The following is a 6,077-nucleotide window of genomic DNA, read 5'->3' as shown; positions in this document are numbered from 1 at the left end:
TGCTATGACATCACATCCTCCTCTATGACACTACATCCTCCTCTCTGACATCACAGTTCCCTGTGACATCACATCCCCCTCTGTGACATCTCATCCTCCTATGTGACCTCATATCCTCTTCTGTGACTTCACAGTTCCCTTTGACATCACATCCTCCTCTGTGACATCACAGATATCCTGTAACATCACATCCTCCTCTGTGACTTCACAGTTCCCTTTGACATCACATCCTCCTCTGTGACATCATATCCCCTCTCTGACATCACATGCCTCTTATGACATCACATCCTCCTCTGTGACATCTCAGATCTCCTGTGACATCACATTCTCCCCTGTGACATTACATCCACCTCTGTGACATCACATCCTCCTCTGTGACATCACATCCTCCTCCGCGACATTACAGTTCCCCTATGACATCACATCCTCCTCTGTGACATCATATCCTCATCGGTGACATCACATTCTTACTGCGACATGACATCCTCCTCTGTGATATCACATCCTCCTCTGTGACATCACAGATCTCCTATGACATCACATTCACCTCTGTGAGCTTGCATCCTCCTCTGTGACATCACATCCTCCTCTGTGACAACACAGTTCTCCTGTGACATCTCATCCTTCCTGTGACATCACATGCTTCCTCTGAAATCACATCCGCCTCTGTGACATCGCATGTCTTCTATGACATCACATCCTCCACTGTGAGATTACACGTCTCTCCTGTGACATCACATCCTCCTCCGTACCATCACATACTGCACATGGCATGACATCCTCCTCTGTGACATCGGAGCTCGCCTATGACATCACACCGTTCCTGATATCACATGCTCCCTACCACATCACATTCTCCTCTCTGACATCACGTCCTCCTCTGTGACATCACATTCCCCTCAGTGACATCGCATGTCTCCTATGACATCACATCCTCCTCTATGACACTACATCCTCCTCTCTGACATCAGAGTTCCCTGTGACATCACATCCTCCTCTGCGATATCACAGCTCTTCTATGACATCACAGCTCCCCTATGACATCACATCCTCCTCTGTGACATCACACCCTCCCTGTGACGTCAGAGCTCTTCTATGACATCACAGATATCCTATAACATCACACCCTCCTCTGTGACATCACAGTTCCCTGTGACATCACATCCTCCTCTGTGACATCATATCCTCCTCTGTGACATCTCAGATCTCCTGTGACATCACATTCTCCCCTGTGACATCACATCTACCTCTGTGACATCACATCCTCCTCTGTGACATAACAGTTCTCCCGTGGCATCACATCCTCCGCGGTGACATCACATTCCCCCTGCCACCCAGCGTCTCTCCAATGACATAACCTCCTCCTTCGTGACATCACAGTTTACCTATGAAATCACAGCTCCCCTGTGACATCATAGCCTCCTCTCTGACATTTAATCTTCTTTCTGGGACATCACATTCTCCTCTGGGACATTGCATGTTTCCTGTGACAGCACATCCTCCTCTCTGACATCACAGATCTCCTGTGACATCACATCCTCCTCTGTGACATCACAGCCTCCTCTGTGAGAACACATCCTCCTCTGTGACATCACAGGTCTCCTATGACATCACATTCTCCTCTGTGAGCTGGCACCCTCCTCTGTGACATCACATCCCGCCCTGTGACATCACAGCAACCTGTGACATCACATCCTCCTCTGTGACATCACATCCTCCTCTGTGACATCACATCTTCCTCTGTGACATCACATGCTTCCTGCGACATCACATCCTCCTCTGTGATTTCACATCCTCCTCTGTGACATCACAGCTCTCCTATGACATCACATTCTCCTCTGTGACATCACATCCTCCCTGTGAGAACACATCCTCCTCTGTGACATCACAGGTTTCCTATGACATCATATTCTCCTCTGTGAGCTTGCATCCTCCTCTGTGACATCACATCCCGCCCTGTGACATCACAGTAACCTGTGACATCACATCCTCCTCTGTGACATCACATCCTCCTCTGTGACATCACATCCTCCTCTGTGACATCACATGCTTACTGCGACATCACATCCTTCTCTGTGACATCACATCCTCCTCTGTGACATCACATCCTCCTCTGTGACATCACATCCTCCTCTGCGACATCACATCCTCAACTGTGACTTCACAGTTCCCTTTGACATCATATCCTCCTCTGTGACATCATTTCCCCTCTGTGACATCGCATGTCTCTTATGACATCAAATCATCCTCTGTGACATCACATCCTCCTCTGTGACATCACATCCCGCCCTGTGATATCACATGCTTACTGCGAGATCACATCCTCCTCTGTGATATCACATCCTCCTCTGTGACATCACAGCTCTCCTGTGACATCACATCCTCCTCTGTGACATCACATCCTCCTCTGTGGCATCACATCCTCGTCTGTGACATCACTTGAACCCTAGGACATCACATCCTCCTCTGTGACATCACATCCTCCTCTGTGACATCACATCCCCCTCTGACTTCACAGTTCCCTCTGACATCACATCCTACCCAATGACATCATATCCCCTCTGTGACATCGCAAGTCTCTTTTGACATCAAATCATCCTCTGTCATCACAGAACTCCTGTGATGTCACATTCTCCCCTGTGACATAACAGACCCTCTGTGACATCACATCCTCCTCTGTGACATCACAGCTCTCCTGTGACATCACATCCTCCTCTGTGCCATCACATCCTCCTCTGTGATATCACAGCTCTCCTATGACATCACAGCTCCCCTATGACATCACATCCTCCTCTGTGACATCACATCCTCCCTGTGACGTCAGAGCTCTTCTATGACATCACAGATCTCCTATGACATCGCATCCTCCTCTGTGACATCATATCCCCTCTGTGACTTCGCATGTCTCTTATGACATCAAATCATCCTCTGTGACATCACAGATCTCCTGTGACATCACATCTACCTCTGTGACATCACATCCTCCTCTGTGACATCACAGCTCCCCTATGACATCACATCCTCATCGGTGACATCACATGCTTACTGCGACATCACATCCTCCTCTGTGAATTCACATCCTCCTCTGTGACATCACAGCTCCCCTATGACATCACATTCTCCTCTGTGAGCTTGCATCCTCCTCTGTGACATCACATCCCGCCCTGTGACATCACAGCAACCTGTGACATCACATCCGCCTCTGTGACATCACAGCTCTCCTGTGACATCACATCCTCCTTGTGACGTCACATCCTCCTCTGTGACATCACATCCTCCACTGTGACATAACAGTTCTCCTGTGACATCACATCCTCCTCTGTGACATCACATCCCGCCCGGTGATATCACATGCTTACTGCGACATCACATCCTCCTCTGTGATATCACATCCTCCTCTGTGACATTCACAGGTCTCCGATGACATCAGATTCTCCTCTGTGAGCTTGCATCCTCCTCTGTGACATCACATCCCGCCCTGTGACATCACAGCAATCTGTGACATCACATCTGCCTCTGTGACATTACAGCTCTCCTGTGACATCACATCCTCCTCTGTGACATCACATCCTCCTCTGTGACATCACATCCTCCACTGTGACATAACAGTTCTCCTGTGACATCACATCCTCCTCTGTGACATCACATCCTCCTCTGTGACATCACATGCTTACTGCGACATCACATCCTCCTCTGCGACATCACATCCTCAACTGTGACTTCACAGTTCCCTTTGACATCATATCCTCCCCTGTGACATCATTTCCCCTCTGTGATATCGCATGTCTCTTATGACATCAAATCATCCTCTGTGACATCACATCCTCCTCTGTGACATCACATCCCGCCCGGTGATATCACATGCTTACTGCGACATCACATCCTCCTCTGTGATATCACATCCTCCTCTGTGACATCACAGATCTCCTATGACATCACATCCTCATCGGTGACATCACATGCTTACTGCGACATCACATCCTCCTCTGCGACATCCCATCCTCCTCTGTGACTTCACAGTTCCCTTTGACATCACATCCTCCTCTGTGACATCATATCCCCTCTGTGACATCGCATGTCTCTTATGACATCAAAACGTCCTCTATGACATCACAGATCTCCTGTGACATCACTTTCTCCCCTGTGACATCACAGCCCCTCTGTGACATCACATCCACCTCTGTGACATCACATCCTCCTCTGTGACATCACATCCACCACTGTGACATCACATCCCGCCCTGTGACATCACAGCAACCTGTGACATCACATCCTCATCTGTGACATCGCTGGTCTCCTATGACATCACATTCTTCTCTGTGAGCTTGCATCCTCCTCTGTGATATCACATCCCACCCTGTGACTTCACAGCAACCTGGGACATCATATCCTCATCTGTGGCATCACACCTTCCCTGTTACATCACAGCCCCCATGTGACATCACATCCGCCTCTGTGACATCGCATGTCTTCTATGACATCACATCCTCCACTGTGAGATTACACGTCCCCAGTCACATCCTATCCTCCTCTGTGACATCACATCGCCCCCTGGGACATCGCGTCTCTCCTATGACATCACATCCTTCTTCGTGACATCACAGCTCACCTATGAAATCACAACTCCCCTGTGACATCATATCCTCCTTTCTGTCATTTAATCTTCCTCTGGGACATCACATTCTCCTCTGGGACATTGCATGTTTCCTGTGACACCACATCCTCCTCTGTGCCATCACATACTCCCCATGGCATCACATCCTCCTCTGTGACATCGGAGCTCGCCTATGACATCACGTCGTTCCTGATATCACATGCTTCCAACAATATCACATTCTCGTCTCTGACATCACATCCTCCTCTTTGACATCACATTCCCCTCTGTGATATCGCATGTCTGCTATGACATCACATCCTCCTCTATGACACTACATCCTCCTCTCTGACATCACAGTTCCCTGTGACATCACATCCCCCTCTGTGACATCTCATCCTCCTATGTGACCTCATATCCTCTTCTGTGACTTCACAGTTCCCTTTGACATCCCATCCTCCTCTGTGACATCATAGGTCTCCTATAACATCACATCCTCCTCTGTGACTTCACAGTTCCCTTTGACATCACATCCTCCTCTGTGACATCATATCCCCTCTCTGACATCACATGCCTCTTATGACATCACATCCTCCTCTGTGACATCTCAGATCTCCTGTGACATCACATTCTCCCCTGTGACATTACATCCACCTCTGTGACATCACATCCTCCTCTGTGACATCACATCCTCCTCCGCGACATTACAGTTCCCCTATGACATCACATCCTCCTCTGTGACATCATATCCTCATCGGTGACATCACATTCTTACTGCGACATGACATCCTCCTCTGTGATATCACATCCTCCTCTGTGACATCACAGATCTCCTATGACATCACATTCACCTCTGTGAGCTTGCATCCTCCTCTGTGACATCACATCCTCCTCTGTGACAACACAGTTCTCCTGTGACATCTCATCCTTCCTGTGACATCACATGCTTCCTCTGAAATCACATCCGCCTCTGTGACATCGCATGTCTTCTATGACATCACATCCTCCACTGTGAGATTACACGTCTCTCCTGTGACATCACATCCTCCTCCGTACCATCACATACTGCACATGGCATGACATCCTCCTCTGTGACATCGGAGCTCGCCTATGACATCACACCGTTCCTGATATCACATGCTCCCTACCACATCACATTCTCCTCTCTGACATCACGTCCTCCTCTGTGACATCACATTCCCCTCAGTGACATCGCATGTCTCCTATGACATCACATCCTCCTCTATGACACTACATCCTCCTCTCTGACATCAGAGTTCCCTGTGACATCACATCCTCCTCTGCGATATCACAGCTCTTCTATGACATCACAGCTCCCCTATGACATCACATCCTCCTCTGTGACATCACACCCTCCCTGTGACGTCAGAGCTCTTCTATGACATCACAGATATCCTATAACATCACACCCTCCTCTGTGACATCACAGTTCCCTGTGACATCACATCCTCCTCTGTGACAT

The sequence above is a fragment of the Manacus candei genome, unplaced genomic scaffold (genome assembly GCF_025592945.1).
Source record: "Manacus candei isolate 608988 ecotype Guabito, Panama unplaced genomic scaffold, ASM2559294v1 h1tg000071l, whole genome shotgun sequence".
In the NCBI taxonomy this organism is placed as follows: domain Eukaryota; kingdom Metazoa; phylum Chordata; class Aves; order Passeriformes; family Pipridae; genus Manacus; species Manacus candei.
Note: the sequence above shows the minus strand (reverse complement) of the source record.